Raw genomic sequence first — 27659 nt, forward strand, 5'->3', positions numbered from 1 at the left:
ATACATGACAAAGGGAGCATTATACTCAATGACTGGCCTAATGAGAGCAGAGTAAAGGGGGACAATGACACCCCTAGATCTAGACACAATCCCTTTGTTTATAAGCTGTGCAATATACAAGGACTTTCTTACAACAATGGACACATGGTCAAAGTTAGGTCATTGTCCACAAAAGTTCCCAATTTTAGTATACGTGGGTCAACTCTTAGGGGCATATTGTCAATGTGGTAGTTACCTGGGGTAGATGATTTCCCAAACGGTACAATAATGCACTTTTTTGGCATTTAGTTTCATTCTATGATTTTGGCACCAATTATTTATTTGAGACAAACCTACCTGCAGGATGACTAAGTTATTTGGGGATTTAATGACTGCTCCTAGCTTACAGTCATCTACAAACTTGGCCAGCCAGAGCCCTTTGGCATTGGCCTTTAATTCAGAAATGTAGATAACAAACCAGAGAAGCCCCAGCACAGAACTCAGGGGGACTCAACTAGTGACTGGTCTCTTTGTGGAGGTAACTTGCCCTATTTTTATTTCCTCCATCCTATCTGTGAGCCAGTTAACAAATCCAAGTGGATGATATAGGGTTTTTCCCAGTTTACTTAGCTGTTCTACCCTACTGAATATGGAATTGTGTCAAAAGATTTGGCCAGGTCAAGGTATACAGTGTGTACCATTTGGTCTACATCTGCTGATTTGGTTTTCTTTTCAAAAAAAAAAGTGCACTGACAAATCCAAACTGAGATGGGTCCACTGTTTGGAGGTGCTAAATGTCCTGATTGATTAGTTCTATGATAAGTCTTTCCATGACTTTGCATATGAGGTGAGCCAGACTTCTGGATCCACAATTGCTTGGGTCTGTGTAGGTCCTCCCTTTTGCAGGGGAATGAGTGTTGCTGTTCTGCATTCACTTGGCAGAAAACCTGCATGGAGACAGACTGAACAGTGTTTTTAGGGGTGTGGCTAAATCATGCTTCACACTATTTAAAGGTCTATATTAGAACACCGAACATTCAAAATGTCGAGTGTTCTAATATCAAACCCTACCAATCTAAAATACCAAACATCAAATGTTCAGAACAGCAAATTTTTTCCTAGTGAAAAAATTCAGTGTTCCAAAACACATACACACAACACAAGCACACCAAACAAACAGCAATCCACACACACACACCTAAAATTTTACACCTAACCCTACACTAAACTATACACACACCACTAACTATCCACTTACCTTAACCCAAACCCTAACCCTAAGGTCCGTCACTATCGCACACTCACCTCACCCGCGCCCTAACCCTAACTCACCTAACCCGTCCTAACCATCATGTCCACACAATCGCACACATACCTAATCCGCGCCCTAACCCTAACTCACTTAACCCGCCCTAACCCTCACGTCCACACAATCACACACATACCTAACCCACACTCAAACGCACACTTACCTGAACCCAACCTGTAACTTTCCAACAGAGCGCTGAAAATACTGAAGCAACAGAAACGGACAACCAAATTCTTTCCCTAGGAAAGAATTTGGTTTTCTGCTTTTTTGATATTTTCAGTGTTCACTGAAAATGGGTCGATATTAGAACACTTGACATTTTAAATGTTCTGTATTCTACTATAGACCCCTATTTAACATGCATCCAGAGATAGTGTCAAGACCCACTGATGCAATATTTTTAGCTTTTGATAGCACTTTTAGGACTTGGCCTTTTGTGGTAGTTGGAGGTGATACTGTTTCAGGTATATCTTGAGAGACAGACTGAGAAGACAGAAGGACACATACTGCCTGCCTTCCTGTAGACTTTTACTAAATCTCTTTAACCACCTTATCTTCCCACCTCCTTCCTTTATTCCTCTCCTTTTTCTACTTCCTCCTACATTGTAAATATATCAGTATTGAAATAATTGTTATTATATGGTGCAGTGGTGCAGCGGTTGCGTTGTCGCCTTAGAGCAAGAGGTTCTCCGGTTTGATTCTTGGCTGGAGTACCTTCTGTGTGGAGTTTGCATGTCCTCCCTGCATTTGTGTGGGTTTCCTCCCATGTTACAAGGACATACTTCTGGAACATTTCTCCCTGGGCCTCTGCTGAAAATTGGCTTTGTTCCAAGTTGGACTTTTCTGGTAAATAAATTAAATTGTCTACACTGGTCTGAGACTGAAATTGGACAACTGAGATCATGGCTCTACCCCAGTCAATAAAACAAAATTTATTAGGCAGTTCATCCCACTGAGCAAAAGTGACCTTTTTCTGAGACAACCCAGACAGACTGTTGGCAACGTGATTTGTTTAAGTTGCATACTTTTCAGCTGGTAATGGAATCAAACCCAGAACTACAGGATAAATCTGTTAACAACTAACTGCCTTAACCTGCTGAGCTAAACTGCTAGACCAATCTAACTATGTCTGCGTGTCAGTTTAATATAGAAAACAAAAAGATAAAATAGTTTGCTATATCACTGAACTTCAGAAGGGGAGTAGTAAGAAAATTAGAGGCTTCTGCTAAAGCAGTACAATGAAGAAAGGCATCTGGGGTTTTTCATTGAAAGCAACACACAGAAATAACCTTACAGTAGCCATGGCATGGCAACAGAGAAGTACCAAGCCACATCTGTGAGTCTTCTTCATGCATTTAACATGGGGGGTGGTTTTGTTCCCTGCAGTCATTTTTACCATGCTCTTGTTCATACATGTGAATAAATTTGAGTTTTTGTTAGAGAAAAGAGTCCTAAATAAACAATTTAAAACTGTGGGTTTCCAAACATGTTTCCAGTTGCTCACCATTGATACTGTATTAAAGGTAATCCACATGAAAACTCTTTCACTATCCACTTTTTTGTCTTGTTTCCAGCATGTAAAGTGTTCACTAGGGAGCCATCAGCTTTACATCCCAGACCATGGGACATGCTTAGTCATCAGACAGCTGCAGTCATTCTCAGCCTTAAGTATGTGTAGTATATGTGAAAGTACAGTCATGTGATAATCACTTTATTTGGCTTTCATGGTTTGTAGGTCACTGGGTAATGATTTCAATTGGCATACATATCTTGCAGGTCATTAAGATATAGGTTAATGTGGTACATATGGACATCAGGAGATCATTGAGTATTATTTGGCACATACACTTGCAAGAAGTAACCGAGTAATCAGTTGTTTTGGCATACATGGATAGCTGTTTCAATTGGCAGTGGAACACAGTCTAAAGGAGGTCACCAGGAAATCAGTTCATTTGGCACATGTGGTTGATAAGCGTCTACAAAAGTGGTTTGGTTGACATATGTGATTTGCAGGTAATCGGTTATTTTGGCTGAAATGCTTTGCAGGAAATCAGTGGATAATCAGTTCATTTGGTATGTATGCTCTGCAGGAGGCCGATGGTTAGACAGGTTTCTGAAATGCATCGTTTGTAGGTCAGTGGGGAAATTGGTTCCACTGACATGCACTGCTTGTCTTGAATACTATCTTCTATTAGTATGGTCCTCAAACCATGTGGTCTTTGACTTGAAACCAAGACAGTATGTGCCACTATGTACTGTCCAGTAAGTAATGATGTGGAACCCACACCAACATTTATGACAACAGGAACATGCCTCTTCACAAAGCTGCCTCTGCACATACCCGTTAAGACCTAGGATGTGATGTACACCCCTGGTAGCAAATATGGAACATCACATGAGAGCACAGGGCCCCTGCCTGCATCACTAGGCCAGCAGGCCTTAGTGTTTACAGAAGCAGTACCAGTCTTCCAATAATTAACACATCAAGTGTGACTCTGTGTTTAGTAGCCACTTGCTTCGGCATCTTTACTTCAGGCTGACACGGCAGAGATGCCATTCTTTTTTTTGAAGATCCCTTGTACAGCTGAAGGCAGGAGTGTTTATTTGAAGCTGTACCCCAGAGGTTTTAAATTCTCTTCTACTTTGTCCTGTATCCATATCTTATGCAGTTCCTCTTCCTGTGAGGGGCAAAAGAAAACAGAATATAAGTATGCATAACTGAGCCATTATAGTGAAACATCATTTCATTCTATTTACAACAGAGACAGGTTACACAGGTGACATAAATAAGCACACAACTACAGCAATTCTGAAAAAGAAACCACCGCAAAATGCATGCCCTGCTGAATAATGCACGTTATACTGCTTGGCATAGAAATCTTACTTCTCTCAGCAGTTCTGTACACTACCAGTAAAGCCACTGCTCCAAGGCAGTCTATAGAAACAGTGAAGGTAGCATGGTTACACAAAATCTTGAAAGCAAGTTTTGTTATTATTTCCAGCAAAGCTTTAGGCATAGTGGCACAGAGTGTGACTTTCCAGAAAAGTAATACATCAACACCTTAAATAATCTCAGCAAGACTGGTGTCATAGTTGCAGAAGCACTGCTTCTGGAAAGACCTCTGCGGAGGTTGGTACACCTGTTTAAAGCTGCCATCTGTAGTTCCTGTGGTATGGAGTTTGATTTCCTCAGCCCTAATTTGACTACTGTATGATCTTGAGCAAGTCACTTAACAAGACAGTGCTTCCAGCTCACCCCTGAAAAGGGACTGTGTGCCCAGTGCGGCTACCTGTTATTTATTTATTTATTATTACAGAGGTAAAATCCTAACAAGACTCCTGGCACAACACCTGAATCAGTGCTCCTTACCCCCACTACAGCAAGTATTAACATTCTCAGCAAGGTGACTGGAAAAGCTGTGGATTTGCAGCTAGCGCTTCTAGCAAGAGCACTAAAATACACACAGATTTTTTGGTACCTGCATCATCCTATGGCCTTTTGACGAAGTGCTACATGTCCATGCTAGGGCTAGGTCTACCAGCCCCCCTCCCAAGACTTACTCTGGTTCAACTGGGAGCAGTTGTAGAAACTAAGAGCATCCCGGACGTTTTGGTGTTCACCATTCTGCCATTCCATTTTTTTTATGCCACACCCACTACTCTTCACATCTTCTGCGATTTCTGCGATATGTTCAAAGGGTGGGCAGTTCACCTCTATGATGTCTATATGCTCGAGGGGTGGGCATACGATGGGATGGTACATACACCTCTGCGATGTCTGTCTATGATATGTTCAAGTGGTCGGCATACAATGGGATGGTAATGTGTACTGCCCTCCTCCATGGCGGCTCACCCACATCCATCAGTCGTACTCCTCCCTGAACCATGACCTTTTAACTCAATGCCCTGAGCCCCCAGCAGAGGTCACTGCAGGGGATGCCCAAATAATCAGCATGCCTACCTCTGTCTTGCCTATCTGTCAGCTCCCTGAGATGCTAAGTAAACCTGGTACACTAGGCTGCAGTTAGCACTTTATCCATCCATGCAAATGTAGCAGTTGAAATGCCCGTAGATCTATAGTAAGAACTCTTAGTAAGGCCCTTGATATCAGTACATGCACAGCTAGTACACCTAGCAAGGCACTTGGAAAAGCTGTCGTTGTATCATTAATACTCGTAGCAAGGAACCTGGAACAGCTGTGGATGCATGGTTAATGCACTTGCAGCTGCTCTGGATATACAGTTAATACTCTTAACTAGACACTTCGAACTACTGTGGATGTATAGTTAGTACTCTCAGCACTGTACTTGTAACTGCTGTAGGTGCATGATTAATATCCCCAGCAAGGCTATTGGAACAGCTGTGGATGCATGGTTAATATAGCAAGGCACTTTTAACACCTTTGGATGTATGGTTAATATTGTCAGCAGGGCACTTGAAACAGCTGTGGAATTGTGGTTAATACTCTCAGCGAGGCTCTTGGAACAGCTGAAAATGTATGGTTAATACTGTCAGCAGAGCACTTGGAACAGCTGCAGATGTTTGCTTAATACTCTCAGCAAGGTACTTGGAACTGCTATGGATGTATGGTTAATACTCCCAGAAAGCCACTTGGAACAGCTGTGGATGCACTGCTAATACATCAGAAAGGCAACTGGAACAGCTGTGGATGTATGGTTAATTCTCTCAGCAAGACACTTGGAACAGCTATGGATGTATGGTTAATACTCTCAGTATGGCACTTGGAACATGTGTACATGTAAGGTTAATACCCTCAGTAAATCACTTGGAACAGCTGTGGAAGTATGGTTAATACTCGCAAAAAGGTACATGGATGTATGATTAAAACTCTCACCTTGGCACAGCTGTATGGTTATTACTCTCAGCAAGCACTCTGAACAGCTCTGAATTTCTGGTTAATGCTCTCAGCAAGGTACTCATTTATTTAACATATGGTGACCAGGAAATTCCAACCAGGACAGAACCTATTTTCAGCAGAGGCCCAGAAGAAACATTCTAGACACATGTCTTTGGAATGTGGGAGGAACCTACATGAATGCAGAGAGAACATGCTGACTCCACACAGAAGGTACCCCAGTCAAGAATCGAACCATAGAACCTCTTGCTGTGAGGCAACAACATTAACTGCTACACCACTGCACCGCCCAAGTGTTCCATACTTGGAACAGCTGTAATCTGGGGACAAAGGCCTACATATAGGGATCATTGTTAACTATTGGCCTTACAAACCTAGAAAGGTGATACAATAATAGGTTTTGCATTAGCATGCATTTTCCTAATGGGTATGAAGTCTGAACGTACAATCTGTCATTATTTTCTGACTTTAGTCTTTTGTGATTTGCCAGTGATTTGCCAGAAAACCACGATTACATGATAAAGAGACCATAGATATGATGCAAACCTCTGGACATTCTGCAAAAAGTCTGTACAACTGAGGGGTATTCTAAGCACTGCGTAGGTTACTCTGAATTGTGCACTGTCCATATGTGTAGCCCCCTGTTCCTGACCTGTCCAGCTTTCCTGCAGTAAAAGATATTGACATCCGGACAGTGTGTACAACTCCTACTGTAGCTGTATTTGACATGCAAAATAGTTTGCACTGCAGATCTTGGAACACGGACCCTGTCAACCACAGTACTGTACCTAGGCCATTAAGACACGACAGCCAGGAGTAAGTGCAGGCGACATACTGACAGTATTGACCACACATATACATAGCTCATTGACCCCTGCATATTGTGGACATGCAACAAATTATCAAGTTGATTGGGACTGCCCTGGGAATGTGTGTTCTGCTGCTACTACCCTACAAACATTACTATTACAGCATGTCTATGGGAACATGGGTGTGTGTGGGAGGGCACACCTGTCAACTGCCCACATTTGCACAGACTGTGCTGATGTTCCCTTTACATTTTGGTTCCACTTAGCATAGTATTGTGCTTGGCCTGGAGACTACAGGCATATCACTAAAGACACAGGTTAGATTGTAATGGCAGACATTTGGGTTTCAGACTTCTTACCCTTCAGAGCCTTACTGTAACTGCAAGACCTGCTATGATATCAATTTGTAAGTCTGTATGGGAATATTTTCTCATTGTCCCCATTTGTAGGCCTTTGCCAGACATTTCCTTACGGTTTTATATGGCTGACTTGCTGGGTGAGGCTGAGGGGTGAGTATGGGACCCCCACATTGACATCCATGCATGTGACCTATGACCCCCAGTTAGTTAGCCCCCCACATATACTGCAGTGAAATTTGTCACCTAGTGGACTACTCCATACTCTGAGGAAGCCAGTACTGGGTGGACATTTCCTGTTTTCACACATAGCTGTCAGTTGTCTGCTGCTATCCCAGTAGGCCACCCCATTCCCTTGCATGCATGCATACCATAGCTATGCTACCACAATGTATTCCTCCATTCATTTATTGTTAAGAAGACTAACTTACCTTGTGCCTACGGCAGTTGTGAGGATGGTGCTTGAGGGCTGGCTCTGTCGGATGCACACAGTACACATCCTATACATGGTAAGATACAGGTAGTGTGATGTGTGTGGCATCCATTTTACTGTGTATACGAGTCAGAGAGAGATGTGTGTGGCATCCATTTTACTGTGTATATGAGTCAGAGAGAGATGTCAGTCCCTGGGTCCCTACAGTGTCAGTGTGTTTGCTATGTGTTGCCTCTTTGCCAAGGCCTGGGCATACTAGGCACACCTCTGTTACCTACAGGAGCAGGTTCAGGAGGTTCCTCCTCTGAGTCCCCCTGTGCCTGTAGGGATCTTGGCAATGGTGGGGGGGGGTCTGTGTGGCCCTTCTCTGTGATGTTCCTGCCATAGCTGTTTCTGCGGGATCATATTGTGTAGCATGGCACATACTGTATACATATGTGCACATGTGGCTGGAGAGTACTGCAGGGCTCCACTAGATATGTCAAGGCAGCGGAACTGTGACTTGAGCATCCCAAACACATGCTCTATAATGTTCCTGGTTTGTGCGTGTGCCTCATTATGGCATTCTTCATTGTGTGTGTGTGTGTGTGTGTGTGTGTGTGTGTGTGTGTGTGTGTGTGTGTGAGCGCATTTCTGATGGGTGTCATCTTCCATGGCTCCAGTGCATAGCCAGCATCCCCATCAGATGGTCATATGGGATGTCCCCTCTGGGAAATGCCTGGTACAGCTGTGAGGTATGCCAGATGTGGGAGCCGAGATAACTACCAGGGGTGCCAGCACACACATTCATGATAATTCCCTGGGTATTGCACATGACCTGGCAGATGAAGGAGTGATAGCCCTTGCAGTAGACAAAGAGTCTACTCTCTTCACCAGGTGGTGCTTTGATGTGGATGTGTGTGCAGTATATGGCACTCAGTACCTCTGGGTAGTCTGCTACACAGTGGAAGAGACACATATTGCTGATCCTCTCCTAACGAGTGCTGGGGGAAATATATGTGCTCACCAACATGTGTTCGCACGACATCCAGGAACTGGTGGAGTACCTTGGATGCAGATGCCTGTGAGACCCCCATGATGTCCACAGTAGGTCTTTGGAAGGTACCTGTAGCTAGTATTCTTAAGGCTACACATACCTTAGTTTCACCTGGGATGCGTTCCCCTCTGTTGACTCTGGGTCTGAGGTGAGGCTGGTACAGCTTGCTGAGTTTCTGAATTAAGTTCCTGTCCACACAGTAGTGCTCTAGTATCTCCAGATCATGTAGCCCCTGGTAGGTTACCCTGGGACTGAACACTCTCCTCCTTCTCCTCAGTCTGTGATGGTTGTCAGTATTATCCTCCTCACTGCCCTCACTCTCTACCACATACTAATGTAGCAAAGCGACAGCAGCCCCTAACATTTTCTCAGTTAAAATTCTCCCAAGTGCGTCCACCAATGGTACAGAGTTTGTAGGAAAAAACAGATTGAAAGGAGTTTGCATAGTTTATACAGGTGTGCTGCAGATGCTGCCTTTGTGATTGGCTGGCTATGATACATTCCACCTGCCAGCTATATTATTTGTACTTGAGTGCTTTTATTCTATTTCCCGTTTTTCCCTTCTAAGCCCTGCGGCGCACCACACAAACCCATTGCTCAAATGTAAACACTTCTGCTAGTTCCTGTTTTTTTTTATTTCTGTTGTGTTTAAGCCCTGCCATGTGCCACGCAAACCTGTGTAGCTAAAGTAAAGAGTATTGATCAGAAATGGCCCTCCCATGGACACGAACACATTTAGCATTTCTTGACCTAGCTAAGCACAGCTAAGCAGCCTCAGACACACTCCCCTTGTTTAGCTGTGCTTAGCTGAGTGCACATATAAGCTGCAGAGCTCCAATCTGCTTATGCCATGCATGACACACCCCTTTTCATGTCAGCTGCTTCTCCTGGTTACCCCACAGCATTATAGCTCCTACACGGTTAGCTGCAGGCAGACACGGTCTCCCATTTTGCTATGCAGTAAATTTAGCTCATTTGCATTCCCACTGCCTTAGTCCCTTGTTACGCCACTACACTGAAGCCTATCTCGTTAGCTACCCCTGTTACCTGTTATTGTTTTGGTTCTGCATGCTACCCACTATAATGGCAAAATTCATAATTTTATTTTTACAATTATTTTATTTTCTGCACAATCTCGTTTGCATGCAACTGCGCTCTGCTTAAACGGCCGACATTGGCCAAAAAAAAAAAAAACTTTGAATTTTATAATTTTGAAACAGCTTTGCATGCCAATGGCCATATCTTTGACCATTGACATGCCTAATGCTCATAATACATGCTTTACTTTGAGCTGTCATGCCCCCATTTTGATTTTTGCGGAAATGTACACAGTTAGTAACCGAATACATTTCTGCAGCAGAAACTGCTCTGATACGGATGCCTGCCTGCTTACTGAATTGCTAATTCATCTCATTTGCATGGTTTTCACCAGCAAATGAGGTAATTAGCATTATTCAGTTGTGTCTGTGTTAGAATAGTGCTGGGATGCTTGTGCATGCCCCAGACTTGTTTACTGGATCGCTCGGCAGCCATATTCCATGCAATAGCTGCTACACTATTCAGACATGGAGTTCCGCTCAGTGTAGCCTTTATTGAATCCCAGCCCATATGTATTGTGCATGAAAATAATGAAAAATGTTTCCTATCGTTTGTTTTCTTTTCTGTTAATGTGTGTGTGCACATATGTCACTGTTCAAAATGTGTGAACCTAATAAAGGTGTTCAAAAAGTTTTAAAATTAACAAAAGAGCTAAGAGGGATTACTATATTTCACAATCTTTGCCATGTTTATGTAGCAGACTGTCAAATGAAATGAGAAATGCTGGATTAAGTACCAAAAGAACTGAAAAATGCTGAATAATTGAGTTTCTTTAAGCCTAAGTTGGTTGAATACTTGAGAGACAGGAGCTGTATGTTTAGGATAAGGTAAGAAGTGTATGTGGGACTAGGGAGTCTGTACTGCTAGAAGGTCTTACAACCAAAATGCAGGAAGTGTAACAATGAAACTCCCACTCCCTTGTTGCTGTGGAGCTTGGAACCTTCCAGTCTGATCCTGTCAGATTCAGATCCTCTTCAGTATTACCTTTTAACTCCTGCATCAGCTTTTTATTTTTTCTTCTAATCTAGTCTCTCATCCTCATCACTTGGTTTGACTGAGGGAATATTTGTCAACTATCTCTCTCCCTCTGTGCTCTGCTGTCAGGGCACTTAACCTCAGTTCTTCCTCTGCTTTCTATCCCCATTCTTGGTTCGTTATTATCTTTCTTTAATGACCTCACAACAGATTCCCTCCTTTTTGTTAATTACTACTCCATCTCCATCACCCCTTGCCTGTCATTTACAATCAGTCTATACACAGACACATCCATGCTCCTTCCTCTCTTTGTCAGTGGTCCACATTTCAGTAAAAGCAACAGCTTCACTCTTTCTGTATCACTTTTTGTAACTCTCCCTTGCATTACAGAATAATATTACACAGTCATACTCCGAGTCACCTTGGTTGTCTGCTGTGTTCTGTATCTCTTTCACCTTCTGTGCTTTGCCTGAATAGCTGTACCCCCTTGTTTCTTTGACATTCTATTCCTCCCTCCATCTTAGTTTAAAAGTGCCATCTAAAGGTGTACCTTTCCAACCCAGCACAAAGCACTACACGGGCTAAGATGGAGCCTGTCCCTTGTATATAGCTGCTCTGCCAGGTCTCCCTACATCTTCCTACAAATCCCCAGTTTTTCTCCCTTGTCCACCAACACCAGTCATTTCACTGCCTTTCTCTTTCATTAGCTTGCTATTTGCTGCTGCAAACAGAACTTCTGAAATGCTGCATCCCACTCTCCTTCCTGGCATCTGATTCTCACTCTCTCTACCTGCTATTGTCCCATGGTAGTAAAGAAGGATTTCTGTTCCTCTGGAATTCAAGAATTTGAAATTAGGGTTCTAGCCAAGTGGGTTGCTCTATGGGATGTGGGCCACAAAGTGCTACCCTTCTAGTCCTCTTTTTTTCTCTTAGATCTGCTCACCCCCAGACTTTCTAGCTGGGGAATCAGAAGTTGATAAGACTATAAGTAAGCCTTTTACCAGGCAGACAGGCAATCTTTGAAATGGAAGAGTTATTCCATTTTTGAGGAGTGGTACTCCCTACTTTTCCATTTTTTTCAGCTTACAGGTCATCCTATCATCCAGACCTATCTTGGTCACCTGTATGATGGGGGCTTGAGTTATTTTTGTGGTCAAGGTGCATGTGTCAGCTTTTCTCTGTTAATCATCTTTGTAGCAGGTGGGACTGTGGCATTTTCTTTCAGGAGTGATACATCTCAACCCATTATAAATGAACCCCTCCTTCCTGTGAATTTGAAACGTATGACTGGCAGGTTTTGCCCTTCTCCTATTAGGACCTGCAGTATACGTGTATTGAAAATCATACTCAAGAAAATGCACAGCATTTGTGAGCTGTAGACTCTTCTGTATAGAGAGCCATATCTTATCTTACGCAAAGATCTGATATCCCTTTGAACTAACCCACATGTCACTCACATTTCCTCCCTAAACTGGATTCTGAAATGTCTCTAAATCAGTCAATTTGTTTTCCTGCTTTGTTTAGCAGGAAGGAAACTACAGCAAAGAGGGACATCTACACCCCTGACAGGTACCAGCAGCTCTGGTTTTACCTCATATGTAAAAACATAACTGATATTTCCAGGCATCGAGTTGTATGTATCAGCATGCACAGTGCAATACTGCAATTATACAGCCTTGTAAAAGTCTTGGACTTCCTTCATGGATATCTTACCTGTTTCATGGAAATTCATGTTTATCTGTAATGCCACCTCCTGTCATCTAGAAATCCCAGTTATGCAAAATAGGTCAGGACCCAATGATTTTTTTTTTATTTTGTGGTTTGTATGGACAGGGCCTGATTTGGTATCCACTGCTTCAGCATTTGTTCTTGTTTCCCATTACATTTACCTCTTATTCTGCAATTATAATGTCTGTTTTCGTCAAGGATACTGAATCTATAGATCCTTGTGTATAGAAGCTGTATACTTGGTTCCAATTTTCACATATATAGTAGTGAGAGTCCATTAGACTCTCTTATTCTGCTAAAGAGAATAAATTTACTTTTTGGGTAGGTGCTAAAAGCACTAGTTCCCATTTTCTGTGAGCCTGACATAAAGTTATGAAGTTGGTGTGCAATGTCCCACTATTAATGTCCAATGCATTGGTCATTTTGACATTTTACAGCCCTGTAACCAGAAAAAAACATTAGAACACGTAATTATTTGAACATTTGTTTAACTGTAGTTGATGTCTAACCACCTGCTACAGCACCATCTCCTAGACAGTATAGCATCCCTTTCAACTATGTCTCCCTTGTTATTTCCATTGTTTCTCATAGAAGACTGTTTCTAGTAGCTTTCATTTACAGTTGTCAGAATTTTTGGACTTCAAGCTTTATGGTGTAACAGAAGTTATTTTAAGTCCTAAATATTTTCTGAAGTGGTCTCTTAGTTCACATTAAATCAAGTTATTTGTGTTTCTTTCTGCTTTTGTGCTTAATCTATTCTAGTGGAAGCAGGATTAGACTACAAGCACAATTTTAGGGAGAAATCAGATATTACCCACACAGCTACAGTTATCTCTGTTGCTAGCAGAAGACATGGAAATCCTGTGAAAAAGCAGACTGGCTTGGCGTAAGTCGGTACTTTCAGAAGTATTATGCCCTGGAGCTAAATCCATGACCGAGTCCATTAAGGCTTGCTTCACTAGCACATTGTCATCTGCTGCATGTTTTAGAAAAGCTTAATCTGGGGCATGCATGTTGGTGTGACATGGACTACTGCTCATATCTCTGCTACGCACTGCAGTTTAGCAGTATACACATCCATTCCAAGGGCAAGGAGGGTTTCAACAGCAAATATCTAAAATATTTCTCACAGTAGCCCACCCTTCTACCCCTCCCTACCTCCCTTTAAGTAAGCAACTCTTTACTCATCTGACTAACAATCATCCTGCTGACAGCCAGAACTGTATCCATTAAGCAGAATCTTTGAGCAGGGCAATAAGTCATTCTTCATCTCTGAATGGTTGCTTTTCTTTTCTGTGATTTTTCTTTTTGTGCTTTTGCAGTAGTTTTAGGTAGGATGGAGTCTTTCTTCTGTATGTACTTTTGTAGTAAAAACTGAGTGGGAGTCTAAGTCAGGACTTCATAGACATGATAGGAAGACTCTGGGAAAACTGCAGAAAAGTATTTTCAGAGCTGCCCTACTGAATCGAACATAATGTTGAAAAAGAAAGACTTGATAAGTCACTCATTCTGACAGTTGGTTGCAGACCACAACATTTGTATAACTGATCTCTGTTTGCAGTAATTTTTCTGCAGCTGAATGGATGGCGGAGTGATAAGCAATAAATAATGCTGTGGGAGTGAGTAAGGCATGCTTTACCCACAGCTCTTGTGTTCTGAACATGAGGGTGACACCCAAGTGAACAAACAAGCACAGCAGTGAGTAAACCTCTTTTACTTACACCTAGACATGATTTATTGCTGTTATACAAAGGTACTGTTTAAAAAAATTTTTGCCTTTTCTAAATAGTGCCATTTACAGTAGAGTTTCTGGGGTCTATATTACGATGTCGACAGGGCTGTTCATCGAACACCCTTAAATCGACACATATCCACCGAAATATCAAAACTTTGAGCGGCCAGAAAAGCAATTCTTTTCCCAGGGAAAAAATCACTGGGCCAACAATAAACAAAACAAACCGTCAGACACTATGAAGTGGGGGATTCACCCCCACACCCCCCATACTTAAATATACCAACTCTGAGATCTCACTACAGTGAATTAAAGGGCAAATTCCCAACAACAGCCAAGCAATTTTTCCCCTGGGAAAAAATTCGCTTATGTAGCTGTTCAGAGCTTTGGTATTTTGGTGGATATTTGTCAATGAAAGGGCATTCAATAAACAGCCCTTTCGAAAAGGTAATATAGACCCAAATTTCTGTATGTTTTATCTCTTCTCATCAGTGGTGGATTATAATTAAGGTGATTTGTGTGGCTGCCTGGTGTCCACAGCTGCAAGTGGGACCATGGGCAGCTACTCACCATCTTGTCATAAAATAATTTTATTTAAAAAACATAAGTACAGCACTGTGAACCTATTTTAATTAGTGCATGTGCTTTACAGAACACTCATTACCAAACAAAAATGTTATTTATTATTTATGTATTTATTTAACATTTGTTTACCAGGATAGTCCAAATGGGACAAAGCTCATTTTCAGTGGAGGCACGGGGAGAAATGCTCCAGACGCATGTCTGGAAAAATGTTCTTTTATAATTAATATTAAAAAAAAAAAAAAAAAAAAGCACTAAACAGGAGAAATTCTGGATAGCAATTAATAAAGAATTGAAAGATTTTATCCGGGAGGGGAAGAGGGCAAGAGTCAAATGGTATAAGTTAATCCTTCCAATAGAAGAAGGTGATTTGGGATTGCTTGATTTGAAGGGGAATTTCAGTATATAGTTAAGGCCGCTCTATATATAGCACAAGCAGAAAGCTATAATTCAAAGTGTAAAGGGATGATGATGATGAAATGGGGTAAGCTCAAGAAATAAGGAAAGATTGGGATTTTGAATTCAGATCTTTAAGGAGAATAACAATAACCATACAGAATATTATATTCATAAAGTAGCAGAAAGTATTATGAACTAAGTGAACACACAAATAGAGAAAGGAGATTCTGCTGATAGGGATGACTACAATTAGGGGTACAGGGAAAAGGCAAGAGGGGGCTGGAAATTACTGAGAAAACTGGCAAAGGAACCAAGGTAGTTGCAACAAATAATTATACGGGGAAAGGTAGCAGAATGGGAAAAGGCCAATAATTTATTTGGACTGCATGCTAGAGATTGCCTTCCCTATCAAGGATTGACATCAGAATATAGGCAAGGAATAGGGGGATCCTAAGTGAAAGACCAGCACTGGTGGAGCATTTAGTAGAATATTGTTTAGAAGGTGCTGCTAAAAAAAGGGATAATTAGTAGGACATAGATTTATACTACATGATAACTATAATTAATCAGTCAACGCAGGTTAGAAAGGATTTGTAGGAAAGATTAGGCAAACAACTCACAATAAAACAATTGGAGGTTATATGTATGGCTTTCTAATATGCAAAAAATCTAGAAGACTTAGGATCTTTGCTTGGAAGTGTCTGCATAGGAATTTTTAAACCCCAAGCAGACTACAAATAATTTTTCCTCAGGTAGATTGCAAATATTGGAGATGTGGTAGAGAAGAAAGAGGTAATTGGGAACATATGTTTTTTGGGAGTGTAATGAGTTGGCAGCCTTTAAAAATTCCCTGCAGACTATCTTTCAGAAATACTGAGTGAGCAAATTGGTGTAACTAAGGAAATGTTTTTTGAGCTGTGATACATAATCAGAATTGTCGACATAGTAAGGCCTTGCTGCATTTAATTCTGGTGGCTGCCAAAAAGCAATTATTGGAAAATGGAAATCAAAGTCTAAACTAATGGTACTAAAAGTAGTACATTTAGTAACAGAGATTAAAGAACTAGAAGTGTGATCTTCAGAAAATAATATGAGCAAATTACGCAGAAAAAAGGGGAGTTGTAAGAACAATACATGCAGGATAATGTTTTAAGGAGGAATGAGATTTAAAGGAAAGCAGAAATTGAATAAACTATGTAATGTTTGGTTTAGAATGACTGTATAGATTATATGTAATGCATAATGTCTGCAACTGAAAATATGTCATTATGGTTAGTTTTTATTTATATAAATGTATGATTGTCTATGTCATAAGAGATAATTCAATAAAGATGTTTCTTGTTTAAAGCATTAAATTCCACAGCAAGTATTCACATCTTTATATTCACCAGGAATGTCATCTAAACATGTGTAGCACAGGCTAAGTTTTCTTTATTTATCAGAGAAATGATTCAAGTATAGAAGCACCTCTTTAATAAATAAATATGCACCCCACAGCACTACAATAGAAAAAAGTCCCAGTCTCTGTGCTTTGCCATACCATAATTCATTGTGCTGGCATAGAACAGAAAACCAGGAAATATTAAACCATGAAGTCAATAGATACACTGCTTGTGGTAGGCTCCTAGTTTAAAACAGGAGCATCTGTTTGCAGTATAACTCCTTACAGGCAATCAGATAAACAAGGATATTTCAATTGCTGTTTCCTTAGAAACTGTCAGGATGTTGTTCACCCAGAATTCCATCTGATTATTAGTGCTGCTACCTAAATGACATAGTCACACAGAAATATGGTCTATCTGCATGGGACAAGCTCCTATAATATATCAATGAATCATGTAAGGAATTACATTTTGAATGCAGAATAAATCAAAGAGTTCTACCACACTCTTAGATATGTTTATATCTATGAATAAAGAAGGAATATTATACTGTGATACCTACAGACGTCAATAGATAGGAATGCAACAGTATGTCACCCAAAGCACATAATAAAATTACCCAGTTTCACAGTTTATGCATGTCAGTAGAACTTACTCAGATGTAACTACAGTTCACAACAGAATGAGAGAGATTCATAGTTTCATAGATTGTTACAAGGCTAACAACCCAGGGGGGACTTTCTAATCTTACCCACGTTTTCCCAAAAGAATAACAATGTCCTGTATCCAAATAAGACATTGAGGGCAGGCATTGATAAGCTACCTCTGTCCATAAGGGACATGGGTGCCAGGCCTGGTGTAAATTTTGTTTTCCCCATCCACTGGTTTGGTTGCACTTAAACTGGGTAATAGACAAACTCAGATTCATATGGATGGGAAGACTGTTCCCTAGGAGGGGCAGTCTCTGGGGCACATATCTGTCTCTCCAGCATGTTCTGTTTAAGTCACAGACAAAATTCAGGTTCCTAGGCCTTGTATTTCTGGTACTATTTGACTTACGAATATGTAGGAGATTCATAAGTGAGGGGTTTGTGGATGCCTTGTAAGCTAGGCATAGATCACCCCCTCAACAATCTATAGGAGAATGAGCAGAAGGAAAGGGCTTTAAGGCACTCTGCATAAGGTAGATTTTTTTTTATGCCTTGAGGTCCCTCCAGCTACTGCATATGCCTGGTCAGGTATATATCAAAGGGAGCACTGTACTCTATGATTAGCCTACTAATGACAGAGTACTGTGGGATAATGACCTCTTTGGACCTAGATGCTATGCCCTTACTTATAAGTTGCACAACATAAAAGCACTTCCTCACCACTGTGCCCACATGGTGGTCAAAGGTAAGACTACTGTCTACGTGTGTACACAGATCCCTGACCACTAGGTCAACTCTTAGGGGTGTATTATCAACATGGTAATTACCTGGGATTGTTGACTTCCCAAGTGGTACAATTATCTATTTCTTAGCATTGAGTTTAAAATCATGGCTTTGGCACCATTTGTTAGTCAGAGATAGGCCTTCTTGAAGAATGTTAGTGTCTGCAGGGAAATCGATGATAACTCCCAGTCTGCAATCATCTGCAAACTTAGTCAGCAATAAACCTTCAGTATTTGCTTCCATTTCAGAGAAATAGATGCCAAAAAGGAGTGGGCCCAGTACTGAGGCCTAGGGGACTCTGCTAGTGACTGGCCTCTTGGTGGAGGTGGTCTCACCTATTTTGACCTCCTGGGTCCTGTCAGTGAGCCAGTTGGCTATCCAGCAGGTGATAAAAGGGTTTATACCTAAAATAGTGAGCTTGACTATAATGCCTGATTGGGGTATTGTATCAAAAGCCTTGGCCAGGTCGAGGTAAGCTGTGTGCACAGTCTTACCTTCATCCAATGCTTTGGTGACCCTCTCAAAAAAGTCCACCAGATTTAATCGGCATGACCTTCCTTTAACAAAGCTGAACTGTGATGGGGCCAGAGTTTGCAGGTTACCTATGTCCTTATTTAATGTGTCCATGATGATTCTTTCCATGGCCTTACATATGAGGCTGGTAAGACTTATGGGCCTGTAGTTACCCAAATCAGTGGCTGGACATCCTTTGTACAGGGGAATGAATGTAGTTATCTTTCATTCCTTGGACACAAAACCTGACTGAAGGCTCCAGTTGAAAAGTGATTCAAGTGGACCAGAGAGTTCATGTTTCATACTTTTTATTAAACGTCCCAGGATGTTAGAACAGATCTCCCACTGAATTGTCCATTTTTTTTATTCACATAATATGTTTGATCTATGCACATTTACTGACCGTTTCTTCCACACTGTCTGTGTAGATTGCCAAGTATGAACTTCTTATTTTAACTTTATTCAGCTGGGCTTTAAAAGTTACATTTTTATGTATGTGAGTTAATTTACTTGCATATATCTCCAGATACCTACAGTTGCTCCTCCTTGAAAGCCCTATATGCTAATATTTATTTGTTTATTTATTTATTCCTTCATTAATTCATTTGTATTTGTTTCTGGGGCAAAGTAGTGATCTCCATGGACCTATTTTTTTTAATTTTCAGTCTACAATATTCCTATTGTAAAGTGAGCAAATTGAGATTTTTAAACATGTTCTTACAACTTACATCAATTTTCTCTGAATTTCAACTGGAGAGTATATTTACAGAAAATACTGATATAGTCAACAATTAGTTGAATATTAAAAAACATGATGCATTTTGAAATTATTTATGTAAGAATGAGGAGTTTAAATTCTGAAAAACAGATAAGGATATTATTCTAAATTCAATAATAAACATCATCTTCTCCCCTTTGGGAAAGATATACTTGGAAATCCATGCACAGCATATTATAAACAAGAAAAACGGTTTACTATCACATGTTCGACATAACATTGTTCGAATGTACAATGTCCGAACCAAATGTTTGCAAATCTGTACACCGAACAGTGTAAATTCGAACCGCGCATTTCAGTGCAGTCAAATTTCGAAAATGTTGACTACACTGAAATGTTCCTACCTACTCAACATACTACAACTATTTTTTGCAGGGGGGCTGCACTCCCCCACCCCCCTACTTATATATACAAACTCCAAGATCTCACTACAGTGAGAGTAAGGGTACATTTCCCCATCCCCACTATAGTGCAGTCTGCACCGTAATGTTGGAGCTGACAACAGCGGCCATTCGCTCTTGTCAGCTTCGACATTGTGGTGATCATCCTACCAGTTCTGCTAAGTGGTTTTTGCACATAGTTCGTTCGTCTAAAAGACGAATGAACATGTGATTGTAAACCAAGAAAAACTTACCAGCGTTGTTTGTTGGAGATAAAAACTTGAAATTGAAGTGGATTGGAATTTTATTTTTTATTAATGCAAATTAGTTTCACAATACTGGAAACACATTAAATTATTCTGTGAGCCTTCTATAATCTGTTAATTCTTACTCAAGGCAAATTATTTATAGATTCATAGGTGTTTACTAGGCTATCGACCACAAGGGCCTTTTTAAGCCTAGCTATGCATTCTAAATCCCTGACAAGTTCTGATACCCTTGATAAGTGTAATCAGGGTCTTGGGATATTGAACATTTACAAGCAGGGGCCTGGGAAATGAACCATTTACAGGTTACCTCTGCCCATTAGAGACATAAGTGCCAAACCATGGATGAATTTCCTATTCCCATCCAATTGTCCAACTTGCACTTGAATTGGGTTAGGAAGGAACTCTGCTTCACATGGATGGGGAGCCTGTTCCATAGACGGGGTAGTCTGTGTGATACATACTTATCTCTCCAGCAGGTCCTATTTATATCACAGGCAAAGTTTAAGTCTTTAGAACGAGTAATTCTGGTGCTGTTTGTTTTGTGGATATGCAGGAGGTCCATCAGAGTGGGGTCTGACAATGCCCTGTCTGCCAGGCATAGATCTCTCCTCAATAGCCTGTAGGAGACAGAATACAGGGATAGGGCCTTGAGACAGTCTGCATAGGACACATTACTTACGCCCTGTATTCTTTTAGTGAGGAACCTCTGTGGATGTTCAAATTGTTGGATATGCCTGGTTAGGTACATACCAAAGTATGCATTGTACTCAATGATAGGTCTGATGAATGCCGAATACAGTGGAACAATGACTTCCTTGGGCTTAGATGCCATACCTTTGCTTATACGTTGCGCAACATAGAATGATTTCCTCAACACTGTAGACACGTGATGATCAAAGGCTAGATCACTATCTATGTGTGTCCCTAGGTCCCTGACTACTGGGTCAACTCTATGGGGTGTGTTATTTATTTATTTGTTTATCTATTTATTTATTTATTTATTTGACATTTGTTTACCTGGGTGGTCTGACTGGGTCTACAGTACCTATTTTCAGCAGAGACCTAGGGAGAAAAGCTTTGCATACAGTACAGTACAGTATAGTCCAATCCAATACAAATGACATTAGAAATACTTGCTTGTGTCTTTCGGCTTATCCCGGTTAGGGGTCGCCACAGTGGAACTCCAGTCCGCTAATGTTTGTTAGTGGATTTTTACGTGCCGAGTTACCAGCTCTGACGCACAACCTTCAACGAAGGCACGCCCATTCACACATGCCTCCACACAGAAGACGCTCCAGCTGAGAATCGAATGTGAAGTCTTGCTGTGAGGCGACAATGCTACCGCAGCACCACTACCGCAGAAATAAGTAGAAAGAACAAACTATGTTACAAGATGTTGCAATATATTGCTACACATTTAGACAATTCTATAGAGTTAAAAGATTATAGACAATAATAGTCACTCTCACCATACATGATGTAAACAGTGTACAAAAATAGTACGTAGGTAGTGCACTGTGTGACAGACTGTTATTGTACATGAAAAATAGAATGTTAGTTTCAGTTAGGAAAATAATAGTCAGAAAATTAGTGATGCAGAAAGACAGTGAGGGAATTAAAAGAATAGAAGCAATACAGTCTGATTAGTAGCTTAAGCATATGGTATAGAAACAGTGAAGTTAGAAGAGCCTTAGGATCTTGCAGACTGTGAAGGACTGAAATGTGACGGAAGAGGAGGATGAGGCTAATATGGAGGAAGAGCTGAGCATTAGGCAGGCTTTATGCAGGAGCAGAGCCATGTATTTTGAGATGATTTTTTAAAGAGGCTTTGAAATGGGTTAGGCCAGGCATAAACCTGGCACCCAATGAAAACAGGACTACACCACGGTTAATAGATTAACTTAAGCAGCAAATAGCAGACATTAGGTTTGGATGGCCTGAAAAGAGGATCCAAATAATGGGAGCAAACATGGGTCATATCAAAGACTAAAACAGATAGGTAAAACTGTACACAAATGCCATAAAAGTTCAGTAAATAGGGGAACTTCAAACAAAACATCATGATCTGCGTAAATGTTTCTGACAAGCAGTAAAAACTATCTCCACTAGAACAAGTTTTACCTAAAATGGTTACAGGTGAAAAACTCAACCTGGACATATTAAATTGTATCTTTGTAGAGCTACGTTGCCATTGTAGCACAATGTATTTGTGTGTGTGTGTGTGTGTGTGTGTGTGTGTGTGTGTGTGTGTGTGTGTAGTAGACTGGCAGCTCTAATAGGAAAGTTAGGGAATAGGCACTTCCTGTTCTCTCTGCATAAGAACACTGGTAAAAGCTAGTTTAAAATCTTTCTTTGAAACTGTTGCAGCTGCTAAATGTTATTTGTGACATTTTAATAGCTATTTTATTTTGCCTTCCCATTGTGAAAGTTCTTTCAGGACTGAGGTATTTGTGTAGTGCTATGCTACAATTATAGCATTAGACATTTGGGGGGTTGTACTGGACTGGCAGTCCTAATAAGAAAGGTAGGAAATAGACACTTCTTTTTATCTCTATATAAGAACATTGGTGAAAGTGACCATCTTATGAGCTGAGTATCATGTAACATGGGATGTTTATAGGATAAGATAATTTAGTTTTAACTTTGAGGTAATTTATTTACAAACAAAATAAAGTTGTCACCGATAATGGAAATACATTTAATATAGTTAACAGGCCCAACAATGTCATCTTTGAATTTATATATTTTGAAAGATCTATAGGATATTTGCAAAAGTTTGAGTTTTGTAAAAAAAATTAGGACAGAAAATAATACTTAAAAGACCTGCAGATGTGATATAGTTCTTAGTCTTTGGAGCATTGTTAGGGTTAAATTACATAGGAGCTATAGCATTTGTAACTGCCAGTACAAAAGAGCAGTATTCACCATAAGAGAATGTATTAATAAGTAGAATGAGAAGCCAATTATAGAATCAGTTAATGACTTAATTAATGTGGCTGGGAAAGAAGATTCTCATTGCCCTTAAAGAGATAACAATGGATCTGAAAGGGGGGAAATTAACAAAATACTCAATTATAGCAGAGTAAGTAAATAATGGATATTTATGAAGAAATAAGAAGCTAAAGTTAAAAAAATCTAGTTAAATTTAGGAACTTCTCTACAGTCAGTGTGTAAAACAAGAAGGATTCTATTATGACAGGAAATATGAAGAAACTGTTTCAAAAAGAAAATAGAATAGAATAAAATGAAGAAGGTAAACATGTCTAAATCTATTGCAAAAAAGAAAGCAGTATTACCATTTGTGACAGTAAATGGTGGGGGTTAAATGTACAAATAATGCCAAAGAAGATGAAACGTCACCTCCAGTCAAGGTTACTGTAACTATTAACTTGAAGGATAATATAAATACAGCAAATATTGCTGACATGGATAACACAGACACTAATCTGACTGATAAATCAGGTTGTAAAGATGATAAAAAGTAAGAGAAACAGTAAAAACAAAGCTTAGTGAGGAAACAGAAAACTGAATAAGAAAAGGAAGGCTTTCATTGAGGGAACTGATAGTATAAATAGATGAAGTGTTAGTTAACATAGTTAATAGAAATGTATCACCTAAGAATGACTATGTATTTTAGGGTAAGGAATGAAGGCTTCTTGTTGGGTGAGCCTCATTTACAATAGCAAATAAAATCCATGTAGTTTTTGGATAAAGAGCATATAACAACAACAGCATGTTTAAAAAGAGTAAAGCTGCTGGCAATACCAAGTATGTGTATCAGGTTTTTGTGTGAAAGATATGAGTCTGGAGAAATTTTAATAATGGCTGGCACAAATTATTTATACAATGATTTTTTAGAATGCATGAAAAAGTCAATTATAAGAATTCTTACAGAAAGTTTACAAAGCAAGGCAATTTTGATTTTTTGTGAGAGCCCAACTTGTAACCTTTTTTCAGATTATGTTTTAATGAATCTGGTTACATTGGCAAGATTATTTAAAGGGGTTTAAGGTTCTCACAATTATAGCAGACTATGGGCCAGATTCCAAAACAGTTGCTCTCAGTATAAGCGATTTACTCTGGTGTAAGTCTGCTGGTTCTGAAAGACTTGCTGTCAGTGTAAGTAACTTACTTCAGTGTAAGACCTACCTATAAACATGCTTACAGTGAGGGACTGGATTCTAAAACACCTGCTCTCAATGCAAGGTATTTCCCCAGTGTAAGTCATTTACTCGAAGAACAAGCCTTTTGAAATTAAGTCCTATGATATGTTTACAAATGGCTTTTTTGCATTTCAGTAACAAATTAAGTCAATAATTAAAATATTGATAAAGAAAAGCCTGATTTTTTTTGCCGACATTCAAAGTTAGGTAAAATTGTTTAAGGTATCCAATTTAATAGAAGTAAAGGATGCCTATATGCAAATGCCCAAAGTATAAAAAGGTAGAAGGAAAAACTAGATCTTATTATACAGTCAAGGCAAGCTTGAAATTATTGTTATAACTGAGTATTGGGAAACAGATACCATGTTAATACCAAGACTTGTTAAACACAGTTTAGAAACAACTGAGATAAAGGAGGGGGCCTGCTGGTGCTGATTTATAATTCTGTGAATAGTAATAGTTAGTAATAGTATAGGAGTGATAGTTGCATAGCATAGACCTAATATGAATATTTCTGAACATCAATCTTTTTTGAATACACTAGAAAGCCAGTTCAATTATTTACCAACAGTAATCTTGAATGATTTTAATTACCCAGGTATTGACTAGAAGATGAATGTTTCAATGGAATCTTATTTTCTGGACATTTTAAGTGAATTCATTTTTAAACAAAAAGTTGAGTTGCCAACTAGGGGATCAAATTTACTGGACTTGATATTGGAAAACAGAGTGGGTTAATAAATAACTTGAATACATTTCAACCTCTTAGTACTTCTGGTCTTGAAAGTATTATATTTGACATTTATAAGCTAATTAGAGAACAGCATGAGCATGTGCAAAGGTATGACTGAAATTAGTTAATTCTGAATGTATTACAAAGAGATATAGAAAAAAGGCAGGGAAATAAAAATGCATTATGGTTGGCTACATTTTATGAACATCTGTAATAAATATTTAGAGAAAATAAAAATCAGAAAAAAGAAGAGTGATTACAAAAGTAACACTTCAAAAATTATTGAGAAAGAAAAGTCAGTGTTATAAAATATATAGCAGAAACGAAAGTAAATATAACAAAAGATGCTTAAATGCTATAAAAAAAGTTATATATGTTATAATGCCTAGGAAAATGACATATGAAAATCTTGTATTAGGACTTCCATTATTTCTTAATCTTTACAAGCTGCCATGCTTAACATGCAAATTATATAACAAATTATGGTAAGACTTGAAGTTTGTCCTGCTCAGGCACTTTACTAGCACACTGCTACAATAAATCATGATATATCATGTCTTTTAAGTACAGATTATACACTTCTTTGCATTATTGTCTTCTGAGTTTTAAGTGTTTAAAGTAAGTGACATATGGCACTAAACACTACTTTTTAGCTGTGGACTACAATAGTAGAACAGATTTGTGCTCACTGCCAGGCTATTTCTGACCATTCCTTAAGCATCTGTCATCTTTCAAATAAGGGGAAAAGTCTGCCATTTGATCTATCTCCTCTTTCTTGCTGAAGTGTATATTCTGCCCTGTTATAATCTTCACCGGTGTGCACCTGGCTATCTTCATCCTCTGCAGCCTATGTGTTTTTGCTTTTCCTTCTTGTCACTGCAACACTTACTTTGGATCAATTGTTGATCTCACTCCACTGGGAAACACAATTTACATGTTGCCAATTACTGCAGCTTAATTCGAATTCTTTTGTACTTTGCCATGTTAAGGGCAAGAAGAAATGTTGCTTTATTTCTGCACGGCTCTAGTGAGAAGTCTTGATCAATAAAACCTTGATCTGCACCATACATCTATTTGACTCTTGGTTTCCAAATTAAAGAAAGTATTTTCCTTCATTTTTATAACTCTCAAACTTTACTATGATTTATCTTGGATACTAACAATTTCCAGGGTTCCATGTTGTTCTGTGCTATCTCTCAATATGCACATCCACTCCTAAGATTTAAGTCCTTTCCACCAAAGGAGATGTTACAAACTGATGACCGTCCTTCTCTGCTTTCCCCTCACTTATACCAATAAATCTAATATTTTTTATAAGTAACTTGTCCTATTGATCATGAAGCATCTATTCTAGCAGATCAAGCAGGGTTTCTGCTGATTATTCTCTCAACCGGAGCTGCTTCATTTCCTTCAAAGTGTCCTGAATTGCATCAACATGATTACTGTGCTCATTTTCAACCTCTATTGCCCTTGTTTGAGTTTTGGCAATTAATTTTTCTAATGTGAAGTTCATTTTCTTAATTTCTTTCAGCACGTCTCCCATGGTAACTTGATTGGCAGCATCCATCTCTCCCATGTGGGTGGCCTGTCAGCTCACTATTTCAAGTTTTATGGATAGTTTTTTTCTGTTGCTTCAGTTTTCTCTTTCCTACTAAAATCTTTTTTACTGCTTTTGGTGGCATTCAGGCATCCACTACACATCTTTAAAATGCTTTCCAATGGGATAATCTGTGTATATATTTATCCTTTTTTGTGAATAAAATAATTTGGAGGGAAAGCACTTGTGATCACCAAGGAGCTATATTGGAAGCTGACAAATGAAAGTTATTTTATTAAAATTGTGATAATAAGAAGCTTTTCTTCAAGTATGTTAAGCCAGAGAGAAATTATAAAGAAATTATGGGCACTATATGACAGGGAGATTAGGAAATTTGGGAAAGAAAGGAAATGTAAGACATTTTCAATGATTATCTTGTAGGATAAAGTACACTAGATAAACCTAATGACATATCAATGAATGATATTTGTGAGAATAATAATCATCCAGTTATACTGGAAGATGAAGTTTTTATATCCTTAAGCAAAGTAAAAGCAAACAGATCAATCTGACATGTTACTATATCAGGTTAGCTTATTTATTTAAGTTCCAACATTATACCTCTCCCCATTAGCAGGGATATACACTTGTATTTTGCAGAATGGTACACTACCAAGACACTGGATAATATCTTATGTGGTCCCTGCAGTGACAGGAAGTAATAAACTGGATAAGATCAGTTATCTTCTGATAAGTTTTACATCTTCTTTAGGTAAATGTTTTGAGAGAAGTATGAGAAAGAAAGTCTTAAATGAGGGAATATTGGGAAATAACTCAGTATGGTTTCATTAGTGGAAAATCTGCCATCACTGGACAAATAAAAGATTATGATAACATAACAAATGTAGAGGATATGGGTAAAATGGGTCTATATTATAATCTCAAAGGTTTAAAACTTCGAATCACGAAAGATCGAACTTCCCCTCACACCCCCCCCTACTTAAATATACCAACTCCGAGAACGCATTACATTGAAGTAAATGGAAATCTCCCCCTTTGGAGATTTTCTATTTCAACGTTCGATGTAGTGCACTTTCGCTATTCTCATGTCGACAATATCGTATTTGATAATGTCAGACTTTGAGATTATAATGTAGAC

At 39.3% G+C, this 27659-nt stretch overlaps 1 long non-coding RNA gene across 1 annotated transcript in view; it reads right to left on the bottom strand.

Annotated features, from left to right (window-relative positions):
- Positions 1–2086: 2086 nt before the first annotated feature.
- Positions 2087–27659, bottom strand: part of LOC122793701 — a 33870-nt gene continuing 8297 nt past the window's right edge. The window contains exon 3 of the long non-coding RNA XR_006363508.1: positions 2087–3966. This is a non-coding gene — a long non-coding RNA (uncharacterized LOC122793701). The remainder of the gene's footprint in view (positions 3967–27659) is intronic.

Source organism: Protopterus annectens, chromosome 2.part0, assembly GCF_019279795.1.
Source record: "Protopterus annectens isolate FY-2018-M chromosome 2.part0, PAN1.0, whole genome shotgun sequence".
Lineage (NCBI taxonomy): Eukaryota > Metazoa > Chordata > Ceratodontiformes > Protopteridae > Protopterus > Protopterus annectens.